General features: G+C 43.3%; 1 protein-coding gene across 5 annotated transcripts in view; it reads right to left on the reverse strand.

Moving 5' to 3' along the window:
* Positions 1-12,965, reverse strand: part of PARP11 (poly(ADP-ribose) polymerase family member 11) — a 42,364-nt gene extending 29,399 nt beyond the window's left edge. For 4 of the 5 annotated variants that reach the window (XM_084766323.1, XM_084766320.1, XM_084766322.1 and 1 more), the window contains exon 1: positions 12,744-12,964. The gene's annotated coding sequence lies outside the window, so the exon portion shown is untranslated. Of the gene's footprint in view, positions 1-12,743 lie in introns of all 5 variants that reach the window. The other variant, XM_084766324.1, reaches the window with a different exon arrangement.
* Between the last annotated feature and the right edge of the window lie 6,185 nt (positions 12,966-19,150).

Here is a 19,150-nt window from a genome sequence, read left to right on the forward strand (position 1 = left end):
TTTTTTCTTTTTCTTTTTTTTAAATAAAAGAAACCATTTAATTGGGAGCTTGCTTTCAGTTTCAGAGCCTTAGTCCATGACCATCATGGGAGAAGCATAGTAGCAGGCAGGCAGGTGTGTTGCTGGAGAAAAGCTGAGAGCTTATATCCTGATCTGTTTCTATACTGTAGAAGAACAATCTGGAACGTCTGGTTCTCCTGCTTCCACCTTGCCAGCCCACAGATTACACACATGTACCACTATGTCCAATGTACATGGTTCTGGAAACCTAGGGCCTTGTATATGTCAGGCAAACCTCTACCAGTGAGCTCTACCCTTAGGACCCCAAATACTCCTATTTCTAATGCTGAGAAGAGATCAGTTTTTCAGACCCTACCCTAGTGTTGCTCTTCCTGAGGTAGAGTCAGGAAATGACTGAAGAGCTCACTTGCTCCTATGCTTAAAACACACCAAGAGAGAGCTGTTGAACAATGTAAGGTTGTTTAATTTCACAGAGCACTAGAAAGAGTCTTCAGGGAGAAAGCCTCCCACGGTGTCTGGAGCTGTGTTTGATCTTCAGTCCAAAACACCTCACGGGGCAAGCAAATAGAAGTCTAGACAGAAAGCACATGGGACTTCCTAATTTAGTAAAGCACTCAGTGGAGGCAGGGTGGGGCAAAGCATGTGGATCTAACCTACACCTTGGGCTATCCAGAATCAAATTAGATATTGGCGCATTATAAGAGGCTGCAAAGCTACCTTTTCAATAAATAAAGATATTAATTTAAGTAAATTCTATTATCTGAAAGGTAAAATTGGTAATCCAAACCAAACAGAATAGCACACATGTGTAAACACAGTATGTGAGAGGCTGAAACCGGACTGCTACAATCCTGAGATCAGCCTGGGCTACAAAGGTCCTTTCTCAAAACAAAAACAAACGGCAATAATAATAACATACACATACATAATGCTGTTATTTGTAGGAGTTTGCACGTTTCAGGATCTTGCCCACTCTCATATTTCAATTCGCAGCTCCCATCCTGACTTTAGTATTTGGTATTCCGTAGACACACATAGCCCGACTCTGGCTACCAGCTCAGGGTTTAGAAGGTTAAGGGCACAGCACCTATATCAGCCTTGTGGATCATGGTGGTGGCAGATACGCCTACGAGAGCAAGCAAGCACACCAAATGAGAAGCAGAAAGGACAAGTGGAACCAGGCTTGATCCTTTCTTGCAAAACCTCCAGGGGCTTATGGGACCTTCTCTATGCCCACAGTGATCTAAGAAGTTCTTACTAAGCTCTGTCTCTTAAAGGACACACTATGATCTAACTGTGGGGCTAAGAGACAGATTCCCTTAGGCTGTAACAATGTAATAAAGATATAGAACTTCTAAGACAGTGGCTTCTTCTTCACCCTCCAGACCCGAGATAAAAGCTGGTAGCTTAAAACTAAGGTCTTATGGCTTTTTCTCCCATCTAGGGGACAATGGACTGGTTCGACAAGGTCAAGGCTAGCAGGACACATTACACACAATTGTGGGCCAATCGCCATCACATCTTTCCTCAAACTAATAAACACAAGATTAGAGAAGAAAGACTCTTCAAGAACTTTAAAACATCCAACCCTGAAGGCCAGGCTTTGGCTTCCCGAGACCCCCTCTACTTTGTAGGGGATCTTTCTCTCTGTGTGCTTGTTGCATGGATGTTTCCTCATCACTAATAAAAGCCTTTCTTTTACCACTAATTGTGTCTGCTCTTTTCTGCTCTTGTCAGATTTTCCCTTCTGTTACATGTTGAGCTCCAGATTTTCCTTGCCTTTTAATTCTTTATCTGGCAGAGAAAATGAATCTGATCACTCCCTAGATGAGTGGTTCTCAACCATCCTAATGCTGCGACCCTTTAATACAGTTCCTCATGTTATGGTGACCCCCAACCATAAAATTATTTCATTGCTACTTCATAACTATTTTGTTATAGTTATGAATTCTAATGTAAGTATTTGATATGCAGGATATCTGATATGTGACCCCCAAAGGGGTCATGACCCACAGGTCGAGAATCACTGCCCTAGCCAATAACAGCATCACCTAGGGGACCAAGCTTTTAACATATGAACCTTTGGGGAATACAGTATGACCTCATCTAAACCATAATAACACACTGTACTTGTGGATCCAAAAGAAAACTCCTGGGCTTAAGACAAAGCTCAATGGTAGAGCACTAGCCTAGCATGGTGAGGCCTTGGGTTCAACTCCTAGCATCTGGCATCCATCAAACAAAGTGTAGCTTGAATCCCTCTGTTTCCCTTTCTGTCTCCCCAACACCTAGTACAAAACACTTTCTCCTCTACTCCACCCCATGGTAGAGTTTCTGACACTCAGCTCTGTGGTACAGCCTCTGAATGGGTCTCCAACAGCCTCTTGGTTCCTCCCTGTTCATGTCCACTATTCTTGGGAAAGCTAACTACAAGCTTTGTGGCTTAAAACAAGATTTCTCCAACTTGAGCAGCTAAGACAACAACTTTGGCTTGCTGCCCTCCCTTCCCTCCAAAGCCAGCACATGGTACCTCCTTGCCCTTGCTTTGCTCCATGTCACTGTGCTTCTCTGCTCCCCTCTTTAACTTGGAAGGCCCCTAGTGATGACATCAGGCCACACCTGGGCCATACAAGCTATCTCCCTATTTGTCCTAGTTTGGTTTCTGTTGCTTCAACATTCACCATGATCAAAAGCAACCTGGGGAGGAAGGGGCTGAAGCAGAAATTACGAAGATCGCTGTTTTACTGGCTTGCTCCCAGGCTCAAGTTCACTTACCTTTTACACAGCCCAGGACCACCTGCCTAGGGGCAGCACTGCCCACTGTGGACTGGGCCCTCCTCCATCTGTTTGCAATAAAGAAAATGCCCCACAGACCAATCTGATGGAGGAGATTCTTCAGCAGAGGTTCCCTCTTCCCAGGTATGTCAAACTAATAACCAAGATTTATTGGAGGCTGTACAGGAGGAACAGCAAAATAGCTCTAGAATTCATGGAATGAGGTCAAAGGTTAGCTTACCCACGGTGGGCGTGTCTTGGCGAGGCATGACTCCTGAGAACTACATGTCCTGAGGACTTCAAATTGTTATGGAGCATAGCTCTGCTTGTTACCTTTGTGGTCCTCATAATCCTCCAAACACATGAATCATGTGACTACTATGAAGGGGCTTCCAGCCCCTCACTGCGCAATATCATTGGCATGCGCAATATCATTGGCATATGCAATAATAATGCTTGATCTCTCAGGCATTGCTGCTGGAGCACATTAAAGATTCAGCCACCACCCTTGAAATGAACTTGCACTTGTAGACTGCTAATAATGATCACTACCCTTAGAAAGGATTTGGAAAATAGACTGTTCAACAAGGTTAGGTAAAGATGTTTTTGCTAGTGGCTCTGATGTAGACAGTCTTAGGGAAAATTAGATTGTTTAGCAAAGTTAGGTAAAGATGTCTTTGCTATTGGACCTGATCTTAGGGAACATTTAAAGTTAAGAAAAAGTAAAGCTAGGGACTTTTTGATGTTGGTAAGCAAAGACAATACCCCAATTAGCACTAGCTGACATGACTCTCTCACGGAAGCTGGATGTCAAGGTCTACTTTCTTATACCTGTTTTTGCCCTCAGCTTCCTGATATGATCTAATTTAAACATTAATAAGTAGACGAGCACCTTTAGGATTTAAAGTAGAAATGGCTGATTATTTTTATATTTGTGATTCGTTTAAGATCTTTATAAGATTACTTTTTAAGATAATTGATTGTTTTTTCTTTGTAATCACAAATTGCAGCCTGCCAGTAAAGAAAAGCTGGCTGAGAAATTACCTTGCTTGCTTATTCTGCTAATATATAACAAGTCGCTTAGTTACAATTATATATGGGTTCTTAGAAATAACTTGTTTTACATGTTTGTTTCTCACCCATAATATGTAAACATTTAGTCATGTGAGGGTATTGAGAAACGTTTTTTCTTATGTAGACTCATAAAGAGAAACAGAATGGAACCACATTGGGATTTTTGTACAGCTTGAAAGATCTTGCTGAGATATATAAGCTGTGGGAGAAATAATAAGGCTGTTTGGAATCTTGTTCCATCCACCAATGTATATATGCATGTGTTGGGTTGGAACTCGCTCTCTGGAGTTTGTTCCATCTATCAAGGTGTGTGTGTGTGTGTGTGTGTGTGTGTGTGTGTGTGTGTGTGTGTGTGTGTGTGTGTGTGTGTGTTTCTTTTCTCTCCTTCTTTCCCTTTCTTTGTTAGATGCTTGCCACCATCAGTGGAAGTCCCTGCTTGCTACCATTAATGGATGCTACTGCCAGGAACAATGAGTTCTGGCCTGGAAGGTTGCCCTCAGAGAAAGCCTGCAGGGTCACCAGCCAGCTTCTGGATCAGGCCTGCCTCAGTTATGCCAGATGATATGGCCTTCCATGAAAATTCACTATCATACCATCTTAGGGGAAATTGACTAACTGCTTAATTTTCCTTCAACATAAAGTTGAAAATTCCAATCCATGCACGGTCTGGCTTCTTCCTACTGGACCTGCTTTCCTGTGTTCTAGCTTCACAGACTTGTCTGGTTCTTAACTGTCCTGTTCCATTCAGCCTCAAGGGCTTCACATACTATCCCCACTGCCCTACCTACTGGGGAACCTTTATCTGGCTAGCTCTTGGTCAGCCCTCAGTATCTCTAAAAGTCACCCCATGCACAGGGCGCCTTCCCTGATCTGCCAGCCTAACCCTAAGCTTTTTTTTTTTTTTTTTTACATTGCCATTCTTTCTCCTCTGTAGTTTTTCAGTAACTGGAATTAGGGCTTATCTGTGTGATTATTTATGTTAGGTTTGTCTTTCTACATCACACTGCCAACTCATAAAGGGCAAATGCAGCAACCCTCAATCATCAACTGGTTGCTGGATCAAAAGATAAACAAGTGCCAACAATGGTCATTTTAACAGCAGATTTAGTGTGTGAGGTGTGAGTTGCATAAACCAAAGATTTCAGCATCAGCATTTTCGGCCCAGGGGGCTAGACTCAGCCAGCTGGCCACTCATGGCTCCAAATGTGTGTCACACAGCCGAGTCTAGGACCTCCAGTCCAGTCTGCCAGCCTCCCTACACTGAGAACTGTTAGACTCTGGTTCATGCTGAATCTACCACACTAATCCTGGGACAGACATGTCACTTCCCTATTTATGATCATGCAACAGAACACTAGAAAAATGTTCTAGAAGCATGAGTGTTGTACCTCATGTAGGTCTGGGGTTGTTTGCAAGTGAGGAATGCTTCCTTAAGCCCTGACTCCCAGGGACTTTTCCTCACAGGTCCTCAATGAATATTCTACATTCTGGAACCACCAATGTTCTAGAACTAGAAAGTTCTAGATTTCAAACATGAGTTTGTATGTACTTAAGAGAATTTACTGAGCTTTAAGCCTTAGTATAATGACACACAGAGATCAAGACAATTATTTAACAATTCTTACAAAATCAGAGTATTAGATATTCAAAGTACAACCCTATCCAGCAAGGCACCAGCCACACAATACCCTGTGTACGTGTTCTTCTGATGCTCCTGGTCCAGGGGTTCTGTCTTTTAACAAATAGTTTGTTCTGCATCTCAGATGAATTCAGGTTATCCTCTAAGCTTAACTAAATACCATGAAAACAATTATAAAGAACATCAAGAATACAGAGACAGCTGTGTTATTCCTAGAATCCTGGGAGGCCAAGTTACCCCATCAGGACATCCATCTTTACCCCAACCTGTGAGTGTATGTGTAAAATGGACTTTCTGACTCAGAGGAACTAGCTCACGTATCAATTGCTACACATCAATGCCTACACATCCCTGGCGGTGGTGTGCGTAAGAATGGCCCCCACAGGCTCATATATTTTATCACTTAGTCACTGGAACTGTTTGGGGGAAAAAAAGTGGAACTGTTTGAAAGTATTAGACTGAACAGGAGGTGTGGCCTTGCTGGAGGAAGTATATCTCTGGGGATGGGCTTTGAGGTTTCTAAAGCCCCATGCCAGGTCTCGGTTTTGGTCTCTGTGTCTCTGTCTCTGTCTCTCCTATCTCTGCCTATACATCAGGATGAAGAACTCTCAGCTCCTGCTCCAGCAGCTGTCTGCCTGCTGCCATGCTCTTCAGCATGATGATAGTGGACTAAAACTATGAAACTTAAGCAAGCCCCAAATTAATTGCTTTCTTTTTTGAGCTACATTGGTCAGAACAGTGACTAAGACAGAAGTTGGCACTGGGAGTGGAGTGTTGCTGTGAAAGGCCTGACCATGCTGCTTGTTAGTGGGATGTGGATTTGGGGGGTTTGGATTAGGAAAGCAGCTGGATGCTTTAATGGAGGCTTAGTGAGCCATCCTACGAGAAGCAGTAAGGACAGTGGTGTGAAAGCAATGTGGGCTCAGCTCAAGAGGTTTCAAGGGGAAGAATATTAGTAAGTGGCCTAGAGACCATTCTTGTGATATTCTGGCAAAGAATGTGGCTGCTTTCTACCCTCATCTTAAAAATATGCCTGAGGCTAGTTTTGGATTAATAGTGTTAGCAGAGGCGATTTCAAGACAACCTCGTATTGACTGTCACATGGTTATTATTAGTCACTCTTATGCAGATCGATGATGAAAAGAAGCAAACTGGACAAGGGAAAATACAAAATGTACAGTTTAAGAAAAGGAACATCAGGAAATGTTTTGTTGGAGCCAAGCCCAATGTTCATGGATATAAGAAGCTTGAAGAAAAGCTTGATGCTAAATAGAATAAAGGGGGTGCTGAACTCAGGGCAAGAACCCCCCTTGCTAAGATTCCAACTTGTAAAAAGGAATTAAAGAAAAGATTAAGCAATGAAAGACACCATCGCCAGCAGAAAGCTGATGGAAATGCAACTGAAAGAAGGGGACAAGTTCTAGCCTCACTAAGCAGCAGAACTTGGCATTTTCAACCATGTAGTTCTGGCTTCAGAGTCAAGAACACAGACAGGGGTTGTGGAATCTCCCTCCTCAGCTAAGGAAAACTGCTGAGACCCAGGGTGTACCAAGGGAGTCTCTGTATGGAGGCTCAGAGAGGCCACTGAGTGCAGCTGTGAAGGTGAAGCCTGGGTTTCATTGGAGACCCCAAGATGTTGGAGATGCCATAGTCATGGGATACCTGCCAGGGAGAGCTGCAGACTGAGAGTGGAACCAACTCAAGATAGAAAAGTGTGATACAGTCAATAAAGCTCAAAGGATTTGGAGATCTCAATAGCCCTTTGACATCAGACATAGTGATGCAGAACTGGAGTTTGCCCTGCTGGCTTTCAGTCTTGCTTTGGTCCAGCATCTCCTAAGTATGTTCCACTTCCTCTCTTTTGGAACAGTAATGTATATCCTATGCCACTGTATGTTGGAGTATGTGATCTGCTTTTTGATTTTGATTTTACAGGGGGTTACAATTAAGAGAATGCCATGAGTCTCAAAAGAGACTTTGAATTTTATGCAGTGTTAAGACTGTGACAGATGATGGGGACTTTTGAAGTTGGCCTGAATGTATTTTTATGTTATGATATGGCTACAAGGCTATAGGGGCCTGGGAGTGGAGTGTGGTGCTTTGAATAAGAATGGCTGCCATAGGCTCGCGTATTTGACTGCTCAGTGACCAGGGAGTGGACTGTTTGAAAGGATTAGGAGGTGTGGCCTTGTTGGAGGAGGTGTGTCACAGGGGGGTGGGCTTTGAGGTTTCTAAAGTCTATGCCAGGTCTAGGTCTGTCTGTCTATCTGTCTGTCTGTGTGTCTCTCCCCCCCCCCCTCTGTCTCCCTCTCCCCCTTCTCCTCTCTCTCTCTCTCTCTGTGTCTGTCTGTCTGTGTGCGTGTGTGTGTGTGTGTGTGTGTGTGTCTGTCTCTCTCTCTCTCTCTCTGTGTGTGTGTGTGTGTGTGTGTCTGTCTCTCTGTGTGCGTGTGCGTGTGTGTGTGTGTGTGTGTGTGTGTGTCTGTCTCTCTCTCTCTCTCTCTCTCTCTGTGTGTGTGTGTGTGTGTGTGTGTGTGTGTGTGTGTGTGTGTCTATCTGTCTGTCTCTGTCTCTCTCTGGCTACACATCACGATGTAAGCCTTTCAGCTACTGCTCTAACAGCTGCCTGCAGGCTGCCATGTTCCCTACCATGACAATAATAGACTAAACCTCTGAAACTGTAAGCAAGGCCCCAATTAATTGCTTTCTTTTGTAAGAGTTGTCCGCTCCTGGTGTCTCTTCACACAACAGAACAGTGACTAAGACAACGCCTCTCTTGTTAGTCTTAGAAGCACTTTGACTGTACTTAGCTGTCTTGCTTTCACCTTCTCATGTGACTCCGCCTATAATGGTTTACTCAAATGTAACTTACTTTGGCACCCCAGATGCCCCTGGACGCCACTCTCTTCTCACAAGTCATACTGCATAGTCTGGGGGAACCTCATGAGGCAGGCTCTGATTCAATTCATGTTTGTACTCCCCTTTTCAAGTGTCAGAATCATGTTTATGTAGTATGTAGAAAACATTTCCTGAGAACAATGACCAAGGATTCAGTTTCGTCAGAGGGACAAGCAGGGAGAGAAGTCAAGACTAAATATGACCCTTAGGAGGCATGTTCACAGGAGAGCCTTGAAGCTTACCAAGAAAAAGATGTGCTGAGGAAAGGAGGGAAAATCAAAGACGAGATATTTCAGGAGAATATGAAACTTATCCCAGAACTGTAACTGAAACTGAAGCTGTAACTGAAACAGAAACTTCTCAGGAAGAAGAAACTCAGAAGGCAGGATGGCTTAGCCAGCAAGGGGCTTGCCACCCAGGCTGACACCATGGGGGAGGGAGGGAACTGACTTCCACAAGCTGTCATTTGATGTTTTATTGTGCCATGGCGTGTGTGTGTGTGTGTGTGTGTGTGTGTGTGTGTGTGTGTGTGTGTACACATAAAAACAAACAAATAAAATGCAATAAAAATTAAAAGAGAAAATAGAAAAAACCCTAAATAAGTGTACAGTTCCAGGAACAATAAAAAGGAAGGTTTAGGGAGAAATCTGTAATTGGCATCCAAGTTGCTAGAAAACGAGATCAGCCACACGTACCTAAGAAGCCACTGTTTGTGGTGATTGAAAAGCTCTTGGACAGCTCCTGGGAAGCCATGCTGGCAAAAGCTGGCCGTCCACCTGCAGGGGTGGACTATGGCTAAAAATGACGAGTACGTGATCATTCTTTCAAGCAGCCTGACAGAATGAGAGAGACAAAACCACAGCTCCAGGGAAGCAAGGCCCAGTTGTGAATATAAAATAACAGTGAAAAAGGTACCTCAGCAGACAAAGCAGGGACTAACATCTCAAAGTTATCACTGAACCAGGAATCCACATGGAGCAGAAAGAGGGCTATGCAAACAACTGTGATGTGTGATCCCGGGGAAACCATTTCCCACTCCCTTAGCTAACTCAGACTCTTAACAGTATGAGCCAATAAACAGAAATGACTTTTGGAAGACTTTAACAATTTCTAAAGACTTTGTCAGTTGGTAAACAGTGTGTACTCTTGTGGTGGTTTAAATGAAAATGGCCCCAAATAGGCTCATAAGGAGCAGCACTATTAGGAGGTGTGGCCTTACTGGAGTAGGTGTGGCTTTGTTTGAGGAAGTACGTCACTGGGGGTGGGCTTTGAGGTTTCAGATGATCAAGCCAGATCCAGTGTGTCTCTCTCCTCCTGCTGCCTGCTGATCCAGATGTAGAACTCTCGGCTCCTTCTCCAGCACCATGTCTGCTTGTATGTAGTACAAACCATTTGTACAGTAGTGCTTTCTGCCATGATGACAATGGACTAAGCTTCTGTCAGCCAGGCCCAACTAAATGTTTTATAAGAGTTGCCATGGTTAAGGTGTCTCCTCAAGCAATAAAACCCTAAGACAACTCTTAAACAAATGTCTGTTACTTTTCAGCCCTCTTTATCTATGTTACAGAGAAAACCTAAAGCCTGCTCTGTCCTAACAATTATAGGAAACTACTGACTCCAGTGCCAGCAAAGGGATAAAATATGGACAAAGAGCCAAGAAAGGAAAGATAAAATCATGGTATGGAGTCAAGGCAGGGACAGCTACCCTCTAAATTTTCCTACAGACTGCCATTTCATAAGGGAGGGGCTGTCCCAGGGTCCCTCTCCAGGAGACAGAGAGAATGCCAAGAACTCACAGAACTGCCTGCTGTCTCTGCCAACCTGATCTGCCTGGGCAGAAAGACTAACTAAAAGCATCACAGACATTCTGTTTGTCTTCAAGAGTAAGATAGTGAAATGGGATACGGGTTATTTATTCCTCCTTTGGGGTTTCAACCCCAGGGCCCAGGAAATACTGCAAAGTCTGCAGGAATTTTCCATGTTCTAACTACTTCCTGGAGACTTTAAACATAGACTGGGAGACTCCTTCTGAGTGGGATCACACCAAGGTCAGTGTAAGGTGCCCAGTTTCACAAATAGGTGTTTTACCATAGGAGTAAGAGGAGGTATTTTTTCAGGCCATGGAGACTATCAAAACTACAAGGGAAAACTTGACAAAATCATTTAACAAAATCTTCCCTCATAACAAAAAGAATTTGGCCAGGAATGCAAATGTTATCTGCACTGACACTAAAGAGCACAGTGGTTGGGTTTTACTTTGCTACTTGGATTTTTAAATATTCCCAGATGTGCATGAGTTAAGGTGACAATCTTATTCCCAGGGCAAAGCTAGACAAGCTTCACAGTTGCCCCTTATTTCAAAAAAGAAACTCGCAGCATTTTAGTGAAACCCATAAATGCAAAGCTTATTTTTAAAAAATAAATAAATAAAAACTAATCTGTGGTGGCTAGAGAGATGGTTTCATGGTTAAGACACAGGGTGCTCGGCCAAAGGATCAGGGTTTGATCCCCAGCACACCACACGGCAGCTAACGCCAGGTCCAGGGCATCTAGTGCCCTCTTCTGGCATCGGAGGGCACTGCGTGAGTGTGGTGTGCAAATACACATCATCAAAGCACCTATACACATATAATAAAATACTGTTTTCAAAAACTGAGCTGTGTTTATTGACAACATTAAGTGCTCATAGGATAAGGGAGGGAAAGCAGTAGCAGCAGGTAACAAAACAAAACAGCACTCAGCCATGTGAGGATGGCAGAGAGGACCAAAAACTACAAGGCTGCAGGCTCACTGTGACTAACAAAAGTCAGCTTGCTTAACAAAACTCAAGAAAAGTCTTACGTATGATTTCACAGAAAACTGGGCCTTTTTTTTTTTTAGCAGAAAAATGGTGACATAACAAACCAAGTACAGTCACTAGATGCTTTGTAATTCTCATCAACGTATAAATGGCCCGAGAGTACCAGGATGTGTGATCCTGGCGGAAAAATGAACAGGGTGAGCGGAGAACTCTGAGCTCATTACGGAACCAATCACTGTCAAGAATTCAGCGGTATTTGTTATGCAACAGGATCTGTTCTCCAGTTGAATGTGCATGCTCATGTAGGAGCAATTCCGAGGATATGCAGTATGTGGCCTTGAATAGAACATATACACTGGTCATGGGTGTTTACTGCGTGGAAATCAATAGAAAGGGCTGCTGGTAAAAACCCACTCCATATCCATATGTACACGTAGAGAGATGGACACGGATATAAAACGAGGGTACCTAACAGTTTACAGTGAAAGAGTGTATGAACATCCATAAGCAAGTTTTATCCCGACGCTAAATGTTTTGCTACAATCACATCCAAACAAGTACTTTCCTCTGACCCGACTGATTACAGTATTGTATGTATGAATCAAAAATATCTGGTGACTGTAATGACGGAATGGAATGCAACCTTAACGTGTACCCTCATCCCTATCAATGGGCTCATTTCTAAGTGGGCACGAACTTTTAGACATGGGGGAATTTACTGACAGACTTAACCGGAAATACATTCAAGAAGTAAGGGGGCGGGGTTTACTGGTTATAGCAATAGAGTTATTTCAAGGATAGGCTGGAGGGTTATTAAAGCCCACGGAATGATTAGCTCAGCCTCTGGGGTAGTTTCCGCATACTAAGTCCACAGACTTCTCATTCTGCCCTGTCAACTCCAAAGCTCTAACTTCGGTGTACATTTTTCTCACTACTTCATTTCCATGACAAGATCTGCATATTCTTGACAAGTAGCTCTCAATCCTCATTCATGGCGGGTTGGCGTTTGAATGAATGAATGAATGAATGAATGAATGCAAGCAGGTAACGTTAAAAACAAAATCTGCAGACATAAAATCTACTGAAGGGCAAACAAAGGATTCCAGATCATTGTTCTAACGACGCAAAGAAAACATTTAAAGAACGCCATGCCCCGAAACACATAAACAGGATTCTCAAAGCTCTGTAGCTCATAAGGGGGAAAGCAGCAGTAGGGGGGGTGCACGGGTCGAAAGGAATCAGCAGGTTCGAAAGCCAGTAACAAAATAGTAAGAGGAAAAATCGAAGACGGAGAAGCCCCCGGAAGTAAAATCAACAATCGGGAAAGGAAAGCAATAGCGTGGAAGCAGCCACGGGACGTTCCCACGGATTAAAGCCGCAAGACCACGGCCCGCAGGAGGCCTGAGACCCAGGACATCCATGACCCCGGAACGCAAACCCGAAGCCTGAGACACCGCGGGGGCGAGTTCCCGGGAACGCCTCCCGCCCTTCTCAAGCAACCCCGCCCACTGGGCCCGCCCCGTCCCGCCAGCTACTCACCGGATTCGCTTCCCACATAACGGTGCGAAATCGAGCGGAGAGAGCCTGGGGGAGGGGCTAGCCGCAGGGTCGGTATGGCGGGCTTTTTCCGAGGGTCTCTGGGAGCGAAGGACCCGAAAGGCACCCCTTACGGAAACCTTCCTTCTCCCCCTCCCCGTCACAAGCTGGCGTCTTCGGACCATCGAACCTCCCGACTTCCGCCTGGAACCAGCCAATCAGTGGTGGTCCCGCCCACCACAAAAGATCGCCCCGCCCCCGTGTTGCCCTTCGGAACTTCCGCGCATGTCGTCGTGTGTGTGGGTCTTTGCTTGGGTTGTAAAGCGTATAAAGCCGGCTGTCCTCGCCACCACGTGATCCTCAAGGTTGGCAGGTTGTATTTCCTCCCTGCAGAGCCCATATTTATTAAGATCACCTTATACTGAGTCTAGTGGCCAAGAGCTAGGCCTGAGAAACCCAGCTCGACCAATGGCATTTGGGTTAAGCTTCAAACCTCTTTGTTTCCTTCTCCCTCCGAGTGGACATGGTGATAGCGCCACGTAAGAGTGTAGCGAGCTTACTGGAATCAAGTACTTTGGTGTTGGCGATATAGAAATCAAAAACAAAAACAAAACAAACAAGCAAACAAAACCAAAATAAAAATGTGTGAGTTATTGGCCAGATGTCACTGGGCCTGGAACTGAACACAGCCCTATATGTTGTCTCTGCCCTCGTGGATTTTAGAATGTTAGAGAAGAAAGCAAAAAGTAATTTGGAAATGCAAGAAGGCATAACGTGAAATTATAGGCAGCGTGGCAAGTACAGAGACCGCTGAGCACACTTATCTAGGGTGTCTTGAAAGCTAGGGCCACAATTAGGCACAGAAGTAGTATGGGGAAAAATAAATGAAAGAATACACACAGATTTAGAACCTGGTTTTTAAAATTTTTCAGTATGATATCCTCCCATTCCCTTATGTATGAATCTCTTTCACTAGACTGATGGTGTCCCATAGTTCACATGCAACACACATGTCTGAAATAACCTACGGGGATAAACTCGAGGTTTTTATGTTCCCCAAAGTTACTGTGATCACTATTTTTGTTCAGGCATTTACTCATTAACCTCTTTGGAACTAATTCTTTGAAATGAAACTGTTCGATAAGAAATTAGAGAAAAAAAATGCTGCTAAATGGTTAACCAGTTGCCCAAATATTTATTGAGTAGTATAATCTGCTTGATACTCATTGCTTTGATATACAATCATTAATGAGAAGCTAAATTTGCACACATGTGCATATATACATGTATTTTTGAAATTCTTATCTATCTGCCAACCATCTGCTTTTTCCTATGCTAGGCCAGGCTATTATAATACATAGATTTCTAATGTACTTGCTCTTTCATAAGGAAAATCTCCCAACTTTCTTTTTCAGTTTTTTTTTTTCAAATTAATGAATTCTCATTCAGAACACACTTCTTCCTCTATTTAGGTCATGTGTCAGGACAAAGTGTTTCGGCCACTGAACCCAGAACCAAACACCTGCTCCACCAATGAATTAGACCTCTAAGTCTCTCATATCTTTAAATACATTTAAGATACGTTTTACAGAAATTCGCACAATTCTTATGTGTTTGTTTTGGATGTTTTATAGCTTTTTTTTTTCAGAGTGGAATAGTTTTCATTGCTGTAATTTAGGAAAGCTGTTGGTTTTTGTGGATTTATCATCTGTCATACTACCCTGAAAATATCTTATTAGTTCTATAATTTATCAGCCAATCTGTGAATTTTATACATACAATAATGTTGCCTGCAAATAAGATAATATTTTAAATCCTCAGAAAAACTTCAGAGATTATAGAACAAGATAATAGTCATCTGGTTTTAATGTAATAAAAATAAGAACAGGTTCCTAGCTATCTCAACACTCTTTTAAATACACTAGTACTTATAAATCAGTTTCGTTCTATCCCTGGTTTACTACATGAAAGGCTGTTAAATACTATTAATTGTTTCTTCTCTTTCATTGTGACATCCGTTTCAATCTGGGTCATCAATATAATGAATGACTTGAATAGATTTACTAATCTCCAATTCCCCCCCCTCACATTCCTGAAATAAACTCTACTTGTCATAGTGTATTAATTTTATAAGACTTTCTTAGTTTAATTTATCATTGATTTAGGATTAACATTTATACCAGGTATGATAGTAACCTCAGCTCCTGGGGGATGGAGAGTTTGAGGTGAACATGAACTGCATAGAGAGAGCTGGATTGTCTTTAAGAAGCTGTGTTGGCATGAAACTACCCTTGAGAAGCAAGCAGTAGCATTTGAACCAACTTTGGAATTAGTCTTTTTCAAAGGCGGAGTTGTCCTTACAAAGCAAGTCAACCAGGGAAGTTAGGACAAGGCCCTCAATCTTCTGTTTTGTTTGTTTTGGTTTTGTTTTTTATGACAGGGTCTCTCTGTGTAGCCCTGGCTGTCCTGGAATCACTCTGTAGACCAGGCTGGCCTCAAACTCACAGACATCCTCTGTCTCCCTAATGCTGGGATTACATGCTTGCGCCACCACCGCCTTGGTAAGGCCCTCAACCTTTTGTGGGCTGGGGTTTATACTTAATTTCCTTGAAGCCTTAGGGTTACAATGGCTGCTGACAAAGGAGATAGGATGGGAGGAAACGTGACTAATGTTGATGTATGTTGGATAAATAGACTCTAAAATACATTGTCACATCCCAGAGTAACAGGAAGGAAACAAAAAATAGCCACACAAATTTCAGAGATATTTTTCTTATATTTTTGGCTGTGAGCCTAGCCTTTAATGGATGAGCCACCTTTCTAGTCCAAGATACTTTTTCTTCTTACTGATTTAAGAAATTGAAGAATGAGTATTAGGAAGAATTGTGGACAAAGGAAAATTTAGTCCTTGAGCCACAAGTTAGTAGCTGGTAGGGCTTTAACAGAATAAGACATATTAAACATATATGACTTAAAAACATATGATTTTCGAAATGGAAACTTGTATGAGACTGCGTGTACTTCCAGTATCCCTTTGCCATAAATTCCCAGTGGCCAGCCTCTGGCTTCAGCCATGCTGGCCCCTTGGGACTTGGAATAGGGCTCTCTTCCTCACTGAAATGACCTGCCTGGGCCCTTCCAGGTATGGATAATTTAATTTACCTTTTACTTTGCTGAAGAATGAAATGAATCTTAGACTTTCTAAAATAGTCCTTTGGATATTGACTTCATTACTGTCTCCCAGCTTCTGGGAAGAGGGGTGCTAATCTCCAGGCTCAACCTTTCACAGCCTTCCCAGGAACCACCTTCCATGCCTAATGTCTGTAGTTTCCTTATCACTGTAGCACAGCCCCCAGCAGGGGAACCCCTCTTTGTTTCATTGTACTGGGGCCCCAGAGCCAGAGCCCTAGCAGCCATGTGTGCTGATTGCTAAGGAAGGCTGGACGTTTTATCTCTCATGTTCCTGTGTTTGTGGAGGTGCCATGAGCTAAGCTAAACCCAGCCTGGGGATTCCTAGGTGATTGGAAGACTTTTAGGTCTTTGAATGCCAGGGAGGGTAGGAGGAAGTGCAGGACAGGAAAGAGTAGAGAAGAGAGGAGCCTGAACATTATCAGATGCACTTAGGAATGAAGCCAGGGTCAGGTTGAATTAATGAGGGTGGGAGGTGAGTTTCTCCTCAGCCAATAAGAAGAAAAGAGAACCAAGCAAGTGGTAGCATATAGGATGCAACATTACCTATTATTTTAATATTATTACCATAATTTTCATTCCTTTCATTTTCTTCCCCCCTCCCTCCCTCCCTCCCTCCCTTCCTTTTCATTTTTCCAAATCTATGTATTAGGCATCATAGTCTGCAGACTTTTGCCTCCCAACTAAATGAGCCTTTCTACCTTTGAATTTCAGAATACTTATTAACTTGATAGAATTAAAGAGAAAATTTATTGATCATGCTATACAGGACTCCCATGTAACCGTTTAGTATCGCCAATATTGACAATATGGTTTTAATACCACATACTAATGATTTTGTTGTAATCATTTTCCACATGCCTGTAACATACTTTGATTATATTCAGTACCAGTTCCCTTGTCTCATGCCCTCCCCCTGGTTGCTTTTCTAACACCCACATTCACAACCAGACCTTGAGGGGCACTAGGAAAGGATATGAGGAGCAGCTTCTGTATCAGAAAGGAGAAGAGGGGTCTGGAAGAAGCTCAAACGGAGAGGGGAGGGGCCAAAAGAGAGCGAGGGAGTCCTGGAGAAAGTGTATTTGCACCCATTGCATGTAAAGACCCAGCTCTGTCTGAGAGGGAGCCAACAATGGGGCTGGGGCCCCAGAGTCTGCCCTGCTGTTGAAGTCTGACAGTTAACAACCCCAACAGGAATTAAGAGGTGAAAGAAGCAGGTGAAACATTTTCAGAAGCTGAGATAAGCATTCCTGGGAAGGAATTCTCTTTTATAAACATCAAAATGCAATCCCCACAAATTTTAATTAGGAAACATGACAAGGAATTAAATTCGACCTTTTAAAGAACGAAGTGCTAAGTAACTCGCCCACACTCACTGGAAGGACGCTATTGAAAATACCAGTGATTATTAGCTTTAGCTGCTGGGGGAAATGATCCAGGCACAAAGATGGGCATCAGCATTCAGCTCACAGCAGCAGGCAGAAGCAGCAGCTGAGATGTGTGGCCATCCTAATTAGAGGACGCAGCATTCTCAAAAGACTCTGGAGCCACCACATTCCTGGCTGGGGCTTTCCTTCTAGGAATGCCACATTCAGGTTTTGGTCATCACCACGTTTTGTTTTTGTTTTTTATTTTTTTTAAAGGACTTAAAAGGAGTGCCTGGAGCAGAGACAGCACATGGGGCTTAGGAAGCGGTGCTAGGAGCTTTGATATGGAAAACAGAAAGCTTGAACACAAATGCTGGCCTGAGACTTGGTCTAGAAAGGCATGTGAGAAGGTGAGGGAAAGAAAGCTTTGCTGTAGCAGAAAGAGCAGGTGCAGGGTAGCTCACTCTGAATCTGAGGGTCCACACCCAGGGACCCCGAAAATTATCTGTGGTTAAGTACTCCTCAGTTCTTCATTCTCCAAATATTTATGGAGTGTCTTCGATGATCTAGAGGTTCTCTCTCTCTCTCTCTCTCTCTCTCTCTCTCTCTCTCTCTCTCTCTCTCTGTGTGTGTGTGTGTGTGTGTGTGTGTGTGTGTGTGTGTGTGTGCTGAAATTTGAACAGAGCCTATTGTAATAATTAGCTGATATTTATGTGGAACTAAGCATATGTGTGATGCTGTTACATGTGTGTACATATCTATGTGCATATATGTATCCATGAGTTTATAGCTGTATAGACATGCAAGCAAACATGCTTGCCCAGCAATTTCATGAAATAGCTAATTTATTGCACCTGTTCTTGTAAGGAAACTGAGGCAAAGAAAAGTTAATATGCTCAAGGGCAAGGAGTTTAACCATGGAACTTCACTCCAGGGCCCAAACCGCTAATTGCTACCTTACACAATTTCTCAGTGTGATTTAAAGCCACCCACTTCTAACTGTTAAACCCTTAATGGATTCAAGTATCCTCCCAAGGAAAACGTGCTTTTCTTTCTTAAGGAAAACTGTGTTGCCTGCTGTTGTGTCGCCTATGACCCTTGCCCTAGCTCTTTGTTCCTCTTCCTAACTCCAGAGACACTCTTTTCTGCTAGAGAGTCCTTGGTGGCCAAGGTCTGTGCTTGCCAAGTCAAGCACACGTCTGTGGGAGGAGCTTTGGCCCAGTCTGTGGGAGTGGTGGGGTGCCTCTGTTGGTTAATAATGCCAGCATGGCCTGCATTTAAAACTGTATTTTCCTATTCCCTCTACTATAAAATATACCACATGGTGGGGTGGTGTTTGTAGTGGCCCCCCATGCCCCACTCCTGGCTTTCAGTAGTCTTTAACCTTTTCTCTCAAGGCCGGGTACCTTCCTTCTAACAGCTAGTGAACTGAGCTCTGAGAATAGCCATGTTGTATGGTAAGTGGCTTCTACACCATTATATCTGTAAGATAACTTTTTAAAGCTAGACTCTTGTCCCCCACCCTCATTGTCATACCTCTGATCCCCTTCTTCATTTCCAGAGCATCCCGGAGTACAGAGCCCCACCCTGAAAGCTGTCCACTATTTCCAGATCCCAGGTGCTCTGCCCACAGTTACAGCTCTGTATTGACTCCAGGGTTCAAGGAGTTATACTAAGGGTGGAGGTGGGGTAAGGAACCTTTTCATATTTTCAGTTCCCATTTTATATGTTAGGAAGAAAATCTAACCTTTCATGTTTAAATAAACCTGTCTATTATGACACCAAAGGCGACATTCCCCTCCTACTTTGAAGCCCTTTCTTGTATGTGACTAGCTGCTTCAGGGGAAGAGGAAA

This window comes from Acomys minous (genome assembly GCF_964271855.1).
Source record: "Acomys minous genome assembly, chromosome: 17".
In the NCBI taxonomy this organism is placed as follows: Eukaryota; Metazoa; Chordata; class Mammalia; order Rodentia; family Muridae; genus Acomys; species Acomys minous.